This window comes from Nyctereutes procyonoides, unplaced genomic scaffold (assembly GCF_905146905.1).
Source record: "Nyctereutes procyonoides isolate TBG_1078 unplaced genomic scaffold, NYPRO_anot_genome, whole genome shotgun sequence".
NCBI classification, from domain to species: Eukaryota; Metazoa; Chordata; class Mammalia; order Carnivora; family Canidae; genus Nyctereutes; species Nyctereutes procyonoides.
In genome coordinates, this window is record NW_026575130.1 from 15,134,263 (window position 1) to 15,153,912 (window position 19,650).

Below are 19,650 nucleotides of genomic sequence, written 5' to 3' on the forward strand. Positions count from 1 at the left end.
ACAGCCTATAGTTTTAACCTCTAACAGCAAAGGACACTATAGAATTATTTGAAAGATTAAGATAGATTCTTTGTAGTGATATGAGTTAGGTTAGTCAATATTTAGCAGCCTATGAGTTATTCTTAAGTATGCAAAGTATGTGAAAGCTTACCGGGACTCTGGTTTCCTACCAAGGAAAAAGAGGAAATAGAACATATGATATACTCCAGAGTATGGTTATCTATGAAGAACTTACAGAACTTTCTTCTTAACTCTAAAACTTAAATCAATAAAATTACAGAACAAGCTTTGAGGATATTTGAAAGTACAGAATGAGGGGCACCTGGGTAGCATCTGACTTGATTTTGGCTCAGGGTCATGAGATTAAACCCAAGGTATGGCTCCCTGCTCAGCGTGGAATTTCCTTGTCCCTCTTCTTCTGCTCCTCTCCCCCTCTTACTCTCTCTCTCTCTAAAAATAAAATAATAAATAAAATAAAATAAAATAATAAAATAATAAAATAAAATAAATAAAATCTTTAAAGTACAAAATGAGTAATTCCCATGTTATGTCGTTGGGTATCACACTACCATAAGGTATCAAATCTAGAGACAATAATAACCTATCTTTCAAAACTTCCCAAGAAAGAGTAGACAGGTAGTCTCTCTCAATACTCTATGGCCATTTTACTTTTAGGCTGAAATTAAGTGTTCCTTTTAAATTTATATTTGACCTAAAGTTAGTCAATAACCCCTACAGGACACATTTCAAAAGCATTAAATGGCATCCATTTCTTCTCTATGGATAAAATCATTTCAATATTTTGACCTTTAACTTTCTCAATTATTATTTAATAATATGTGTTGCTAAGCACATAACATGTATTCTTTCATTTAATATTCATAAAACTATATGCAGTTGTCTTGTTATTCTTATTTTACAGGTGATCATACTGAGCCTCAAAAAGTTTCAGTAACTTGTCAGGGCCACAAAGACAGTAATTGGTCCTTATGCTGCCTTCCAATCTTTTCTTTTTGAAACCATGTTGAGTCAAAATGCAAAAGTTAATAAAAGGACTTTTCACAGCCATGACTTTTCTCTTCTTTACTCTACAAAACAGAAGCTTGTCCTTGATTAAGATTTGGACTATAACCCCAACAATAGTTCTCTATTGACTCTCAAGACAAACCTACTAGCCTTTGTTTTACACACTTGATAATCAAACTTAATCATTATTTGCCAGTTTAATGAGGGTTATTTCATTAAGATTTTCTGACTTCTATAGGTTGTGAAATGCAATAATAAATGATGAATCTGAAATACACAAACACAAAATTTTCATTCCTAAAAAGCTTAGTCAAAATAAAAGGAAATTGTTTTTGAAGATTAAATAAAGTCTGTAAATAAATTATTTAAAATGTAAATTTCCAGTCTGGCAACATAATGTAAATGACATCATTTTACAATGATAGAACAGAATACAGCCATGTTAATTTTTATAAATATACTCCAAAATGTTCTTTCAGATTCCATAATCATGCCTTTTATTTATCCTACAAAATACTATAATAACTTTTTTAACTTGAAGGAAATTTGTATCAGTAATTGATATCACTAATTGCTTTTGCACAGAGAGCAGATTACACTACATATTACCAAAAGAAATGTGACTGGTCATGAATCAAAATCCTTCCTGAATCAAAATCCTTCCTATTACATATATGTAGTTTTAAATGGCATATTTTCTTCTTTTTGAATAATATCCCATCTTTTATCCATGTCTGTGCATAATGAAGAAAAACAGTATAATGCATCTTTTCAATATTATATTTTTTTACCTGGTGACCAAATTGTAGAAAAAAAAGAGCAGAAAATTACGGAGAAATTATTTATAGCCATAATGGACTCAGTAGTCATAACATGAACATTAATATTGATAGAATCACACACACACACACAAAATATATCATTATTCAAAATATACAGTAAATGTAAATAAACTTGCCTTATCCTCTAACTTTGTACTGTAACTAGTACAACAAAGAAACAAAACTAGGGACTTTTTTTCAAAGGCATTAATGTAGTAAAAAACACACTATAACTCATGTTTCTTCCCCAGGAAAGTTGGCTAATTTCACTTATTCATAGTAGCAAAAAATATCAGGTGCTTTCTTTATATATCTGTATAGCAGATTCTACTAATGTACATCCCATATCTTCCTGCCCCAAGAGCTGCATTTCAGTGATAGGCTATTAAGCACACTGACCATTTCCAGCCTCTGTTCTACTGCATGAACACTTTCTGTGCTCTGAGGGAGTTTCCTCAGTGTGTGCATCTGCCTGGCAGCTCAGAGGTGTGGGGATTTAGGGCAGGGAGGGCTGGAAGGCAACCCTCAGTCAATGCAGGATGGAAATCAATGTGTAAATAACAGCTCTTCCTTCCTTCAGTAGGACTATTCTGGGGTTTGATTCTATACAGTAATTAGAGGAACCCCAGTGATGCTGAATTGTAATTGTCTATTGTTATTCTGCTTATTAATATACACATTATTAAGCTTTTCTCCCCTTGTCTCACATTCCCTATTTTTTCACTAGTGCTTCATGGGCTTATTCTCTAAATCAACTACCTGCACTCATGTCCAGTTCTCAGTTTTCTTCAGGGGAAATCTCTCTCTCTCTCTCTCTCTCTCTCTCTCTCTCTCTATATATATATATATATATATATATATATATATATATATATATAACTTAGCTCTTCCTTTCAAATACAGGAAGGCACCAACACATCATTTTAAGATTATGCTTTTCAGCTATAATGAAGAACAACCAGGAAAAGTTATTTTTATACAAATGCAAAACCTTCCTCTTTCTTCTTCCTTTAAAGATGCAAACAAATGCTTTTATGAGTCACAGAACAAGCTTGCATGAGAATTTTTTCTTTTTTGTAAAAAAAAAGCATGGTATGTACTGTTACAGGATTATTTTGCAAAGCCCTTCTACCCCTCACATATAAACTGCAGGTGTTCATTTCCTCTATCTCTATCAGTTTTTAATCTCTGACACAAATTGTTAATAGTTTATTTGAAAATTATAAACACAAAAGATTGTATATCTATGAACAGATTTTAAAATATTTAAAACTTACTTAGTGTAAATTTGTGGAATCCTATTTCTGCAAAGTCCATAACCTTTCCCTCCTGTTATTGCCATTACTCTATAGATTACTCAATCTAACACAACACTGACCATAAGACAGGCTATTATTTGATATTCCTCTAAGAAAAAAATACTGTGATCAAATAAACATAATATACTATAATTTTTTTAAGAGAGGGAGGAGAGAGGTGCAGAGGGAGAGAGGGAGAGAGAATCTTAAGGAGCCTCCATGCCTAGCACCAAGCCCGATGCAGGGCTCAGCTTGATCTCACAATCCTGAGATCATGATCTGAGCTGAAACCAAGAGTCAAATGCTTAACTGACTAAGCCACTCAGGCACCCCAATATACTATAAATTTTAAGATGAATTCTGATTTCAGAGAATTTGACTAGCTCCAAACAAAAGCACTTTCAGAATTCATTAAATATAGTAATAGTATCATCTTACATAATCTCAAGTGCTTCTCATTTCTTCAATTCACTCCCAAGAATAATCTCCTTAGGACTTGGATATTTTTAATGATCTGTCCAGACTGATTACATCATCTAGGCTCCCATGCCCATGCCAGTGGAAAGCACCATCAGAACACTAGCTGGTGAGAAAAAGGAATGATAGAGTTAATTACTGGCTCTCTCACTCACTTCCCCCTTCTAGTTCTGGTAGTATCTGCATTCTTTTGTGGCCCCTTTTCTGTGGCTTTTCTTTCATGGCTCCAGTTTTCATAAGCTCTAGCAACAATTGTCCCTCCTCTTCCCTCACAAGGGTAGTAAAGGATTCCTGCTATTAGTCTTCCAATACTTAACTATCCCTGCTTGAGTTCTTCAGCCCTGCACATGTTAATAAATAATCCTTTTATTAATTGTTTTCGGTTAAAATCTTTGATAGTGACATCTGTTTCCTGTCATGATTCTAATAAATACAGGTACTAGGAGTGGCCATAGGAAATAAATTCTATGAGATGGATTTTGGAATTGTGTTGCTTTCATAATTGCAGAGTGTATAAGCAACCCCTTGCCAAAGGAAAATAACAGATTGGCAATTTATGGCATGCAGAAGCAACATAATGACTCAGAGTTTCACCAGGGATAATTTGGTATGGACTGTCAATGGAAGGGAAAGTTTTAGGAGATCAAATGCCTATGGAATTTAGTTAATACGGTGGCAATAGGGATTATGGAGAAGGGCGAAGGATATATAATGGCTTCTCTGACTGTCCTAGAGAGCATGCATATGAACAAAGACAGGGGTAGAGCTCCAGTAGCAGGGAGACCCCTCCAACATTCTTAAACCAATGTGAGGACACTGTTTAAGAAAGGGTAGAATCATAAGACTCGAGAAAGACTGGGGACATAGATGAGGCTGAGAACTTTTTCTTTTTTTTAAGATTTTATTTATTTATTCATGAGAGATGGGGACGGGGGCAGAGACACAGGCAGAGGGAGAAGCAGGTTCCATGCAGGGAGCCTGATGTGGGACTCGATCCCAGGTCTCCAGGATCAGGCCCTGGGCTGAAGGCGGTGCTAAAACGCTGAGCCACCCGGGCTGCCCAAACTTTAAATTCCCAAGCATCTCTGAATCATTCTTAACTGAGGGAACCTGTGTTCCCTTGTAAAAACAAAAACAAAATTAAAAAGAAAACATTTTAAGAATTTTACCTAAGACAAATGCCTTACAAGCAATGTCAGATTTCCTCAGCATTTATGCCAACACTCCTCCTTGATTGCCCATAAGATCAGTAACTAGCATTAGATCCCATAAGTAAAAGGAATTCCAGAAAAACTATTTCACATGCAAAAATTATTACAGAACCTTGCCAATATGTATCAGCATTAGTCTGGAAACTATGTATGGAATGGATTTTAAGAGGTATTAGACCAAGGATGGCAAAAGAGAAAGACTGAACCTGAATGAATCCATCAATATAGTTGTATTCCTATAAGATTCAGAACTCAAGTGCCTGGGATAGCACTAGCAGCCTATTAGAATGGATAATTAAAATCTGGACTCCGTCAGTATAGAGTAATGTGATTACATTGCCAGACTTGCCTTCCATCATGAAGAAAAGGGGCAGGCAGGCAAACTTTTTCTGTAAACAGCTAGACAGTAAATACCTTAGGCTTTGGGGCTACTTATATTCTTTTTCTTTCTCTCTCTACCCTACTGCTCCACCTCTTTTCCTTCTTATTTTTCTTTTTTTTATAAACTTTTAAAAGTATAAAAACTATTCTTATCTCATAAACTATAAACAAATAGGTCACCAGCTGGGTTTTGCCTATTGGTTACAGGTTTCTAACCCTTGTTCTAGAGTATTCTGATATTCTCTTTACTAAACATAAAAAAATTCAATCCTGAAAAGCTCTGTGATATCTATCCTGTGTAGCCTGGACATGATAATAAGAATTGGATATTCAAATTGAACTTTTTAAGAAATATATTTTATTTATTTATTAGAGACAGAGAGTGAGTGAGAGAAAGAGCATGTTTGGGGGAAGGGGCAGGGGGAGAAGCAGACTCCCCGCCAAGCAGGGAGCCAGACTTGGGGGTCCATCCCACTGAGCCACTAAGGAGTCTCGAACTTTTTCATGTCAATGAGGAATAATGAAGTCTGGATTGGTAGAGAATTAATGACAGCACTTAATCATTAGAGGCAATTAAGTAATCCACATATTTTTCAATGCAAGGATCTGTTAACTGATCTGAAAGTCCTTATAAATAAAATATACGTATAGTAGATGAAGTTTTCAGTTTTACCTTTATAAACAAAACAATTCTAAATTTGGGTACAAAAATGACTTAAGCTGTGGTAAGTGAAGATTCACAGCCTCCTATTTGGTTTACAGACTCAGAGCCCTTTGACTGAGGGAAGGCCAAATCCCTTGAGAAAGGATTCTTCTTTCCTTCTAAACATGTATACAATGAATCTTCCTCTAAGCATTTCCCCAAAGACGTGCAGCCATGTGCACTGGGAAAAAGGAATACCCGTATCTCCTAGTCCTTATTATTTATTGATTTCCATGGACACAAATTCCTGAAGACCTAAAATGGCATCCTGGTAAGAATGGGAACTTATGGAAACCTGGTGTAATGACAAATGACATCTTGCCTTGGGCATATTTAATAATAGTTCCAATGGGTCCATAAAGATATCCTGGGCAATATATAGTGGAAATACACATATATAGCAAATGGCAGAATTCTTACAGGGAATGAAGATATTATGGTAGGAAAGGGAATATATAAATATCTAGAATTGTTCAGCTTCATCCACCCACCACCCACTACCAAAAGCATAAATTAAAACAAATACTATATTCCTGGGATAATTGGTGGATTGGCACCACCAAGAAAGATTTGAAAGATGTAATAGTGGTTATATCTTCACATCTTCATTCAACTCATCAGTTTACTGGTACAATCTGTCAATTTTCATCAACATTACTAGGTGTTGATATCAACTGCTGTTCTACTTATATCTTTATTGGAGCAAATTAACCAGCTTACAGAAATTATTTACGGACATTGACCTGGTCAATACTTTCCTTGTAACGGCAATCAATAAAGATAATAACCAGTTTGCATTCACCTGGCAGGGACAGGAGCACCTGTCATTGACTTACCTCAAGGCTATGCTTTCTGTCATAATATAGTCTGCAGAAATATTGATATACCATAAGGCATATTGTAATACATATGTAATGTATAATTGATGATATTATTTTAATTAAACTTGCTCATAAAGAGCAAATCCCCTAGAAGATTTAATATATGACACTTATGTACCAGAGTGTGAGGTTTATCACCATGCTGAAGTTCAGTGTCCTTAAATATTGCAAACTTCTATACACCCAATGGTTTAAGGTATATCAGGACACCCCTAAATATTGAAAAATAAGTTACTGAATTTCACCACGGGACAGGTCTTTTTGTATCCTGAAGGAAGCATATATAGCTGGGTCAGTATCCCGACCACTTACCAGTTAACCAATACCTATACCAGCTCTAAGTGGGGCGAGATTAAGAAAGAGTTCTGCTATAAGGCCTGGTTGCAGTGCAGTCTTCCCTGTCATTTGGACTTTATAATAATACTATTTCATGCTTCTAGTAACTATAAAAAATCCATAATTCATACCCCTAAAGTTTTGGAGAGAGACCATGTTTTATTCTTCCAATGATTCTTTACCAAATTATACATTTGATTGTGAGTAACCATATTCCATTAGGAAACTGAAATGATAAATACACAACCAGCCCCATGTAGGTCTGTATGGGTTAAGTTCCATGACCATGTGGCTAAATCTTTTGTGACAAAAGATCCTATTGTTTTAACACCTTTCCCTCAATACATACCTATAGCCTCATGGAGAATTATTTAACATGTGAAAGGAAAAAAGAAGCATGACAGCAGTTTGAATGGGTCTGAAAACATACTGGCAACAGCCGAGTGAGTGGTTACTGCATTATAGCCCATCCATAGCTATCCCTGAAAGTGAACAGTGAGAAGAATTTCTCCCAGTTTGACAGAACTTTGAGTTGAGTCTCTTAATTGTCTACCCGAACTATAAATCTACTATCAGTAAAAGAAGAAAGAGCAGGAAAGGATATGCTCATTTCAGAGTTAAAATATACAAATGAGGTTACTAATTAAGAAAATATCAAGAATACATATAGATGGCCAATAGACACATGGAAAGATGCTCAACAGGGGGATCCCTGGGTGGCTCAGCAGTTTAGCACCTGCCTTCAGCCCAGGGCGTGGTCCTGAAGTCCCGGGATCGAGTCCCACATCAGGCTCCCTGCATGGAACCTGCTTCTCCCTCTGCCTGTGTCTCTCTCTCTCTCTCTCTCTTTCATGAATAAATAAATAAAATCTTAAAAAAAAAGAAAAGATGCTCAACATCATTGATCATCAGGGAAATGCAAGTCAAAACTACAATGAGATATCACCTCACATCTGTCAGAATAGCTAAAATCAAAGACACAAAAAACAACAAGTGTTGGCAAGGACGTGAATAAAAAGTAACCCTGTACACTCTTGGCAGGTGTACAAACAGGTGCAGTCACTGTGGAAAGCATATGGAGGCTCTTCAAAAAGTTAAAAATAGAACTACTCCAAAATCCAGTGTATTTACCTCCAAAACACAAGGCACTAATTCAAAGGAATACATGGACCCGTATGTTTATTGCAGCATTATTTACAATGGTCAAATTATGGAAGCAGGCCAAGTGTCGAGCAACTGATGAATAGACAAATAAAATGTGTTATCCATACACAATGAAATATTATTCAGCCATAAAAAAGAATGAAATCTTGCCATTTGCAACAACATGGATGGAGCTAAAAGTTACAATGCTAAGTGAAATGCTAAGTGAGCTCAAAGTTACAATGCTAAGTGAAGTCAGTCAGAGAAAGACAAATACCCATATGACTTTACTCATACCTAAATGTAGAATTTAAGAAATAAAACAAATGAGCAAATGGGAAAATAAAAGACAGAGAGGCAAACCAAGTAACAGAATCTGAACTACAGAGAACAAATTCTTGGGGACTAGAAGGTGGGTAAGGGATGGGGCAATAAGTGTTGGGGTTTTAGGAGTGCACTTGTCATGATTGAACCTCAATTTCCATAACTATAAAAGATAAATTTGGCAAGGAATTAACAAAAATTGAAAAAATATGTCCAGAATGGCAACTCCCTAACAAAGTAACTAAACTATTTAAAATATATTTTAAACTCTATTTATTATATGCCAATGCCATATTACCTAACCTTGAAAATATATGAAGAGAGAACATGATACAACTCTAAAGTAGTCACTAATAATTTCAGTAAGTCTCTATTCTAAAAGTTGCATCTTCTTTAAATGACCAGGAGACATTAGTAGGGACAAGGATTCAACTAGTATCCCAATCCTTACCGGTAGTTGTTTCATTAAGCTTCTGTAGTATACAATGGCATATGTTCTTGATAGCTCTTGGTCTATGGTCAAAGATCTACTGTGTTTGGCTGTGTAACTCTGTCTAATTCTGAAATTTCATGGTACAAACTCACAGATATACACCACAGTAGCCAATGCCAATCTCATCAATAATTAAGGCAATACTTTATTTCATTTCTATTTTATTCTTTTGTTTTATTTCTCAATTGTTTAACAACTTGAGGATTGAAAAGGGATATTTATTCTTCCATCCCATCACCATTCCCAATACAAATCTCTGACTCTTCTTTCATTGGAAGATGACTTAACACTGAATTGTAAATGTGACATATTTCAAAAGAACTTGAGTTCCTTTTAACACTAATAATACACGAAATGCATTCATATTAATTTTGTGGTGTATTTTCTTTATTCACAGTGTTGCAGTTTTAAGAAAAGTTTTTGAACTCAATTACAGTTAAAAACAAAAATTTAAACTTAAAGCACAAGTTAGAATGTTTGACAGACTTGCCCAAGATCATATCAAGAGTAAGTCACAGAGCTGGGCTTAAATTCACACTGACTACCAACTCTGGCTTGAGTATCCAGCCACAATGCAAGCACTATTCTCAAAAAAAAAAAAGAATTAAACTTCAGCCCCTTCATTGAGGTTGGTTCCCAATGGATAAGAGCATATGATCAGTTGATCAGATTAAAAAGAGAATTATCTTTAGGTACATTGGCAAATCTAATTTTGCTGCCCTAGTTCTGAGCAAGAGAAAATTGTGTTGGTATTCCCTTGTTTCTTTGCTCTCCCTCACTCCCCATTTCTACCCCTTCTTCCCAGAGTACAAGATGATGGCAGTGGTGGGGGAAAAAGTACAGCTAATCATGGCTTAAGAACAATGACCAGATAGTTTGTTTTTTTTCCTGAATTCCTTTCAGGGATTTTAGGAGAGATTTAACTATGCAAATAAATACTCTTCAGTCTCCATTACTGAGGTATATAAATCAAGGACATGACAAATACACTCCATGTCCTCAAATTCTAATGAAATATTGCAATCTAATTACATAAGCAAATATTTGATTATCATTTAGACACTAATGTCTTTCAATAGTTTTGTTATGTGCAGAATTACATATGATGTCATAATATGAGAAAATAACCGAGTAAGAACACACCTTTAGCAAAACTCTGCAGGAAGTTTATCTCCCAAACTACTACAGTAGTTTCTAAAATATTCTAATATAGTAGATTCTAAAATATCTTAGAAATGGCTATATACTAGAAATATGTGCATACTCAAAGGAAGAATAGGATAATTGTCTACTCATTTGTTTAAAGTAACACCAGCAAGCGTGTAAACTCCCACCCCTTCCTTCCTGATGTCTGCGTTCTCTGCAGCCATTATTGACTAAAAGGGAAACAGCAGACCTAGCAAAGTGTATCTCCTCTCACTCCCAGAAGCAACCCAAGGCCTCCTGGGGCCTATGCTCTCGATAAACATGGCTTCTGGGTAGAGCTCACACAATGGCAAAGAATCAAAACCCTGGGTGCCTCTAGGAAAGTCCTCAACACTTTTGTGCATTTGGTAAGAGCTACCCTGCCCCATTCTGACACCATTCTCTTCTCATAATGTGGTCTAGGTATTAATTGCACCAGAACCACTTTGGGAACTTGGAAAGAATTGGGATTAGGGTTATCATCCATCATATAATGAAGCATCCAAAGCAATCCTGGTAATTCTCTAGTCCATTCAAGTGAGAATTAATGTAATCCTTTTAAATATAGATAGAATTTCTAGTACCATATTTGGTGATTTCATTTTTTTTAAAGATTTTATTTATTTATTCATGAGAATACACAGAGAGGAGAGAGAGAGAGGCAGAGAGACACAGGCAGAGGGAGAAGCAGGCTTCACGCAGGGAGCCTGACATGGGACTGGATCCAGGGTCCCCAGGATCACACCCAGGCTGCAGGCGGCGCTAAACACCTGAGCCACGGGGGCTGCCAATATTTGGTGATTTCAGTTACAATTATTATCTCTCAAGTTTTGCTGATATATAAAAATATGAAGATTTTAGTTTCTTCTTCTGAGAAAAAAATCCAAATGGCTTATGTTATTAAGGAATGAATTCATATGTATAATTTAATTCACTAAAATCATTAAATCATTTGCTTAAAATCTGCCTTATTTCACCAATATGATTTTGTCTGTCATATAGGGCCAAACTGCCTGTTTTCAGACAAAGAACACAATATTTGAAATTATGTAGCTAAAATTTGGATGGTAATTCTAAAGTGAATATTGTGTTTATGATATTTATCCAAACTGTATAATGTAACATAGATGGTGAAGGGTGGGGATTTATAGCACGTGTGGTCATGTAAAAGCAATTTTAAAAGTATTCTATTTCCAGGACACCTGGGTAGCTCAGCAGTTGAGCATCTGCCTTCGGCTCCGAGCATGATTCCAGGTCCAGGGATCAAGTCCCATGTTGGGCTCCCTCTGAGGAGCCTGCTTCTCCCTCTCTGTGTCTCTATGTCTCTCATGAATAAATAAATAAAATCTAAAATAATAATAAGAATAACAATAAAAGTATTCCATTTCATACTAACTTTTTTTTCAGACTTTTACAGAAATTGTTGTTTTACTATTATTAATTACCAGTCTCCAGGTGCCATTTTAGGAAAACTAACAGCCCAGAAGTCAGGCTTTAACCTGGTTACAAAAGCCAAAGTTAAAAAAATTAATGTTCAATTACTTTACCCATGGCTGATATTCTGCACAAGATTAAATACTAAATTCTATTCTGAACTGAAGTAATGAAGCACAGGAAATTCCTGATGGGACTATTTTCATTCATATTTGACATTTGGAAATGTATAATATAATAAAATCTGTGCATGAATTCTTTTAAAAATGTGAACTTTCTGACAAAGAAATAGGATTTTTGAGTATGAAGAAACAAAGAATTTTTACAACTGTTTTTATATTTCTTCTCTCTTATTAAAATATATAAAAAGAAGCTCTATACCATATAAAGTTTTAGAGATAGAGCTAACAAGGATTTTTAAAATAAATGTTTTACACTTATTCTCAATTTTAGTAATCTATTTTATTTATTGAATCTTATTGCTTAATTACTTACATGTAAACACAGTGTAGAGAAATAGCTATCCAACTACTGAATTTTCCTCTATATTTTTTCTGAACACAAAAAAATAAGATACTATAAGTATTTAAAAATTTTACTGCTTGAACTTAAAGAATTCTTATATTTTAACATAGTTTATAATCACAAGCAAAGTTGAAAATCAGACAGACCTAAAATATATAGAGAGACAAATGATACAATTAATTCTTTGGAAATTATTAATATGTCCAGACAGCCTTATTTAACACATAACTGTCCCTTTCTTGATCTTGACCCTCATTACTGTAACACTATTTCTGCTTTAATTTCTTTTTTAATGTTTTATTTGAACTCCATTTTGTTAACATACAGCGTTATATTAGTTTGAAGTGTACAATATAGTGATTCAACAGTTCCATACGTCACCTGTGCTCATCATTACAAGTGCACTCCTTAAACCCCATCAACTACTTAAACCGTTCCAACATTTGATAGTCTCATTCATTGCTTAGATTGTCAGATCAAACATTTTGACATTTAAGCAAGATACTTTCCAAAATCATCCATAATTATCAAAATGTTGACAATACCTCCATATCAATTTCATAATCATTTATATCTTTTCATATATTTACTTAATAATCACTTAATGATTATTACTCAAAACAAATGTTCAGACCTTAAGAGATATAAAGATTATGAAGCACAATTCCTGCCTTAAAGGAACTTACATATTATAAGAAGGAAATGGATTTTTAGAAATTACCTCAACACAAAGTACTTTATTATAATATTGCATTAAGATCCATGTTGAGAAATCTTCTAACTTTTTTTATCCTAGGTTTAATGTAAAAGTATTATCTTGAAAAGAAAGTACCAATAATTCTTCAATATTACAAATTGCAAAATTGAATTATTTAAACATTTAAAAGATTTAAATCTTACAAAATGTCTCTTTCGACATAAAAGAGTGAAAATATATCATAAATTAATGTGCAAATCACAGTGAATATTACAAGACCATATATACTACATGAGCTCTTTTATGAATGCACACAAACTCATATAATTCAAGATAAATATTATCAATACTAATTTCTGAGGGGAAGACTGTATATTATAGTATACTATAATTTTATTCTTATATTATTCTCTATTTTTCAAATGTTTTACAAAGCACATACATTACTTTTATAAGAAAATACCCTTAGAAATTATCACATATGGTTTTATCCATGGCTAACCAGCCTGACTCCAACCATTTATCATAAGAGAAAATAATCTCAAAATAAATCTCTATTAGGATTAAAAATGGTTCATATTCAGATATTAAACAAAGTGTGACCATAAAATAATATCAGTGACCATTGGAAGCACATCTACATCAGTTGCCTCTCAGGGTATCTCTGTCCTTCAAAGGGTTGGGATGGAAAAGACTATGTATTGGAAGCTGACAGCATCTAGCACTAACCCTACAAGAAGTTTAGCCAAATATAACAAGACAGCCACACTCCTCAACCTGGTTAAGTTGTTTCAGTTTTTTAACCTGAGAAACGGTAGAGACTGACTCCTAATTCCTAGAGATAAAATCTGAATAGGTCCTGGCCTTCAGCAGTCACTGCTAAGCATAGTGGTAATTATGACAGTGGTGATGATAATTTTTTTATGATAGTAATTATAATAAAGGCTACCTAAATGGAGCTAGTGCATAATATGTGCCTGTGACTATTCTGGTGTTTTACAAGAATTAACTTCTTTTAACCTCATGACAACCCTGTGAACAAGTGCTCTTCATATCCCATTTTGCACTTGTGGTGCCTACAGCACTGAGAAAGTAAATACTTTGCCAAAGCTCACATATCTGTACTAGTAAGAATTGTAATAGCAACAGCAGCCAGTAGCAGTAAAGATAAAAATTATTAAACTGGCAAAAACACCCAAAGTGAACAAACAATAACAGGACTCCTTTTTTTATTTCATTATAAAAATAGTGAATTCCAGAGAGATGTTTCAATAATGAGTAAGGATATATCTTGTCAAGGATAACCACCTAAGGATAATATTGATATGCTGTTTATATTTTATAAAAGCTTATTTCCTCATGGTTTCATCCAATGCTTTCACTAAACCGATGATATGTGAAGTCTAATGCAAACAGCCTGATCTGTGGTATGCATGCTACTCTTCGTCCTTGTGGGGTCCACATGTGTTTAAAAATCTGCATTCATTTCCTATTGCTGCTGTATAAAATCACCACAAACTTGCAGATTAAAGCAACAGATTTATTATCTGACAGTTTTGAAGGTTAGAAGCCTGAAACCAGTCTCACTAGGCTAAAATCAAGATGGCAGCACTATATTCCTTGGAGACCTTAGGAAATAATCCATTTATTTTTATTTTCCAGTTTCTAAAAGCTATCCACAGATCCTGGCTCTTGGCCCCATTCCTCCATCTTCAAGCCAGCAAAATTGGGCTAAGGCCTTCTCATGCTGCTATGTCTCTGGTTTCCCTCTTCTGCTTTCACTTATAAGGACCTTTGTGATTACACTGGGCCCACCTGGATAATCCATGATAACCTCCCCATCTCAAGGTAAACTGATTAGCAATCTTAATTCCATCTGCAACCTTAATTTCTCTTTGCCATGTAACCTAACATATTCATAGCTCCAGCGATCAAGATGTGGACACCTTTGGGGAGCTAGTATTCTATCAAACATCTGAACACTGCTTTCAGCTCTAGGTTCTTTTCTTCCTTTCCTAATGCCTTCTGAAGTAAAATAGATATATGTGCAAGTACACTTTCTGCTTCCTCACAGAGTGTTTGCAGGATGACCTTGATTAAATAAATGATCATTTTTTAGATTTTTCACTGAGTCAAAGCAAATGATACAATAGAAATTTTCTGAGTCGATTAAAGGGGTTTGAAAATTCCTTTGAAGATGCAAAGCATTAGGCAAATGGAAACTATTAGGCTTGCATTTTTGAGTACTCTTCATTGCAGCTATTTTGCAATATATTTTAATCACATCTATATTACAGCCTTGATGATTTTAAATATCCTAACAGCCTTCATTAAAGACACTGTTTTTCTAACATTATGTCATAGATGTTTCACTTCTTGCTACTTCATTCAACTCTAAGGGTCTTGAAAAGAGCAAAACTTTCTAAAAGTTTACAATTATTAGTTAGAAACAGTGGTTGCTTATTTTATCCCTTGTAAAGAATGTTTCAATGTTGACCTATTAATGAGTAACAATATAATTTACTCATTTTCTGTTAAAATGACTTTTTATATGCATGGCTACTTCATTGACTATAAAAATGGAAATATCCACATGGGAGGGAATGCTTTTCTGAGTGTACGCACGTGCTTGTGTGAGAATAAAATGAGTTCATTTCAGAGAGTTAATACATTGGCTGGGAGATCAGGCTTTGGAGTCAGGCTGTCTTGGAATCTAAATCCAACCAGATTCAAGCAAATAATTAACCTCTCTGAGCTTGGATTCCTCACTTGCAACATATAGATAATACTACTTATGAAATCTGTTGTTGTGAGAATTAAATGAGATAAACTATGTGAAGAATTTATCATCATTCCTGACACCTTTAAGTCCTAACTAAAACTTCATTTCAACCATTTCAATAAGGTGAAATTGGCCTTTGAAGGATAGCATTTGCCAGTAGGTAGGGATGCCAATTCCTAGAGACATAGTGACAGGGAATCATAGTCATTCCCTTTAGAATACTTCTTCAATCCTGATTCAGTCAAGGACAGTGTCTCAGATTGGGGGCTCTTGCAATTTCATGAACTCTAACACTATCAAATTGAGGTTGACCTATGTGCCCAAAACCTGTCCCTACCTATAATTTTTAAACATTATTTTATTTCCCATCTGTTTATTTGTTTTGTTTTGTTCAATATGTTTATTTGTATGGTCACCTTCTCTTTATGGCAAGTGGTAATGAGTTTTCATTTATGGTAGTGATAAAAATGTTCCTTTAAAATATATTTAAGCTAAAAAAATTAAAGAAATTTTTTTCTTAAACAAGAGGGTACTATAACCAAAAATTGAGGAAGGTTTTGTGAGAACGACCTGAAATTTGCAAAACTCTGTCCCTGGGGGCTGTACTCATGACTGCATTCTGAAATAAGTAGTGACTTTCTGGAACAGAAGTTATGCATCAGGAGTTATCCTCAGTAGTCACAGTAAACACTCTTAGCTGTAGCTCACCCGGCTAACTAGTTCTCATAACCGAATTATTAAGAGTTCAGCAATGAAGGTTTTTGAGTCATCTGATGTTCAGTTAGAGTGTAGATAAGAAATAATGCCACTCAGCTTTTCCCATCCTTACTTCTCTAAAGTACAGTCCCTGAGGGCTGGAGCTACGTTTTTATGTATTTTTTGAACCTAGCACAGATCAAGAATAAATGTTTGAAGAGTAAATGAATACAGGATAATTACTCATGCATAAGACAATAGAGTAATTGGTCCACTCTTTCTTGATGGATAGCCTCAATCCCAGATACCTAGAAGAAGTAATTTTAATTTCTGCAATGTTTTTCTCTTAAGATATAGTAATTGGATTATTATTATGAGCCAATCATTCTCATGAATAATTAATGTGATCATCAATATACATAATGTCTTCTGGGCATCAGAGAGGTCACGTGACTCATTAGTGACAGAGCCATTACTTAAGCCATTACTTAATCCTGTGCTTTTTTTACTTCAAATCCAGGGCAATGAAAAAGTATTTCCTATATTATTAAAAACTATTTAGTCTTGGGATGCCTGGTTGGCTCAGTGGTTGAGCATCTGCCTTTGGCTCAGGGCATGACCCTGGGTCCCGGGACTATTCAGTCTTTCTTTAGATTAATAATAGTTTTATATGGAAGATGATGTAGTCTTTACCCAATAAATCATTGTGGATTTTCCTTTTTTTTTTTGTTTTTAAACACTGTACAATAGATTTACATGAGGAGAGAGCAAAATTGAAATATTTATGAATGACAATTCACCAAAGCCATACAAATGTAACTTTAAAGTGCATACACAAATATTAAATATATTAACACTGCAAAGCTGCACAAGTAAAATTGTTAAAAGTAAACATAGAAAAATAAAAGCTAGAAGAACATATACCATGTTTTTTCCTGCATTTTTAGTTGCTGTAAATATTTCAATTATGTGCATTTATTATTCTAGAAAAAAGAATAATAAAACAAAATTATTCCATTCTAGACACACATGGAGAATATTAAATTTCATTTGCTTTTAGATCCTAATCCTATTTTTTCTATTTGCTCCAGAAGATATTTTAATAAGCCAAATATTCTAAGTTATATTAAAAGGCTATAGATACTCTAGTAAAAATAACTAAACTAGTTGTTATCAAATTAAAAAAATTAACTTAATATTGGAAAATGCCCTAAAATTATCTTTGTGTAAAAGGTGTCGTGAATTTTTTATATTTTTTTCATAATTAAAGAAAGCACTTCTGCAAACCAAACAATTTGAAAAAGAAAACCAAAACCAGGGTCATTATTTAAGGTTAGATTTACATTTCAGAAATAGGGCATTCAGAAATGGCTACAACTTCGTTTATCCTTTTTCATAAACTTAATTTGACTACCTTACCGTCATTCTTGTGCTACCAGCAAATCAGCAAGCATCTATTCATGTGCTTACCTCTGCTAAATGGATGCCAGAAGCTACTCCTCCCTTTAAAGAGCATCCAATCTATTTGAGTAATAAATAGATTCATTGTCTTATTACTGTTGTTTACATGCACTGTTTGTCAATCTCCAAGACATAAAATTGTCAGTTTAAACTATTTGCATTTATATAAATTACTGTTGTTTCCATTAGGAAAACATGTCAGCGGTAATTTATTTGGGTGACTCCTACTAACCTATTTGCTTCAAAGATGTGTCTTACTGACAAACGTTTCTAACATGGAAACATTCGGGTTATGGCCAGGTATTCAAATTGATCTTCATTCTGGAACGTTTTGATGAATACAATCCCAATATTCAAACACTGTGAGACCACTTACATAGCTTACATGATTATTGAGATAGTGGCAGGTTTACATAGTCTGAAATATGAAAATATCTGTAAAATCAATTGCTCAGTTGAGACACATACACATACAGCTATTGACATACCAACTGCATAAGCACACACACTCCAAAACATCCTTATATTTAGAATACCATATGCATGTTCTGAGTTTTATTTCATTTATACAACTTTACTTTCTCTAACAGATAATTCCCTTCTGATTTTCCTCCCATTTTTTTCTGGCACATTCCACAATCAAAGCACTCTTTTGAATAGTTAGAATTAATCAGAAGGGAATTAAAGAAATAGGCAAATCATATGTGCCTTACACATCCTGCCAATGTCATTGTCCCTACTCTGTGTATCCTCTTGTGTTTCTATTCCTAATATGTGCCCATCTCCCTCTTGTTCAAAAGGTGACCAGAGCACTAAAGAAAATCTAGCTAAAAGTAGTGTTACCAATCTCTGGTTTGAAAGAACTATCCTCTCAAGAACTATCTGCCATTTAACAGGGGTGAAAATTTGGTGCAAAAAAAAAAAAAAACTTTCTACCAGTGGTAAGATAACAATGCATTCCATGGTTAAATACATTTGTGAAACAATGGATTAGAGAAAATTGAGGATGCATTGTTAGTTGCAAAATTTCTCAGACCTTCGGAATGTCCCAGTATGCACATTTAAAACTTATTTTACACACTTTTTCCAAGGAACATACATGCTACACAACACAGTTTGAGCAGTACAATATTAAAGAAAGCAAGCCCTGGAAGAATGAACTCAGGATTTTCACGTATTGGCCATCAGATAAAAGAAGTTGTGAGTCACCCTTCATAATGTCCAATGCGGCCACCCATTTACTCATCCAGCAACAGACAAGATAACTATCAATCACAGTGCACCTACTATGCTGCAAGTATTACCAAATGTTCTTTCCTCCTTTCATCATGAGGTACAAATGGATCTTGTAACAGAATTACCTAAAGAGGGAGGAGCCTAGATTTTTATATGCACCAGATGAGAAAATTATTCTAAGGAGTCATTAAGTAATAAAATATTTTTAAAAAATAAAATAAAATATGAACCAACTTTTGTAAGAATCTTCTGTGTTTTCCTAAGGAGAAGCAGAAATGAAATGTGTGTTAATTGCTAACTTCTCAGCACGCTGGTCCTCACAAAAGAAATAAAAAAGCTCTCCCTTTCTTTCCATAATTACAAATGCTTTCTAATGGGATGCCTAGGTGGCTCAGTGGCTGAGCGTCTGCCTTCAGCTCAGGACGTGATCCCCAAGTTTCAGGATCAAGTCCCACAACAGGCTCCTGCATGGAGCCTACTTCTCCTCCCTCTGCCTATGTCTCTACCTCTCTCTGTCTCATGAATAAATAAATGAAGCCT

The 19,650-nt window shown here is 34.6% G+C and overlaps 1 protein-coding gene across 3 annotated transcripts in view; it reads right to left on the minus strand.

The window, feature by feature from the left end:
- The window catches only part of BANK1 (B cell scaffold protein with ankyrin repeats 1), a 306,079-nt gene that overhangs the window by 253,881 nt on the left and 32,548 nt on the right, over positions 1 to 19,650 (minus strand). Inside the window, exon 1 of one of the 3 annotated variants that reach the window (XM_055342481.1) lies at positions 3,584 to 3,598. The exons of the other annotated variants lie outside the window; for them this stretch is intronic. The gene's annotated coding sequence lies outside the window, so the exon portion shown is untranslated. Of the gene's footprint in view, positions 1 to 3,583; positions 3,599 to 19,650 lie in introns of those variants that run through there. 3 annotated transcript variants of the gene reach the window in all.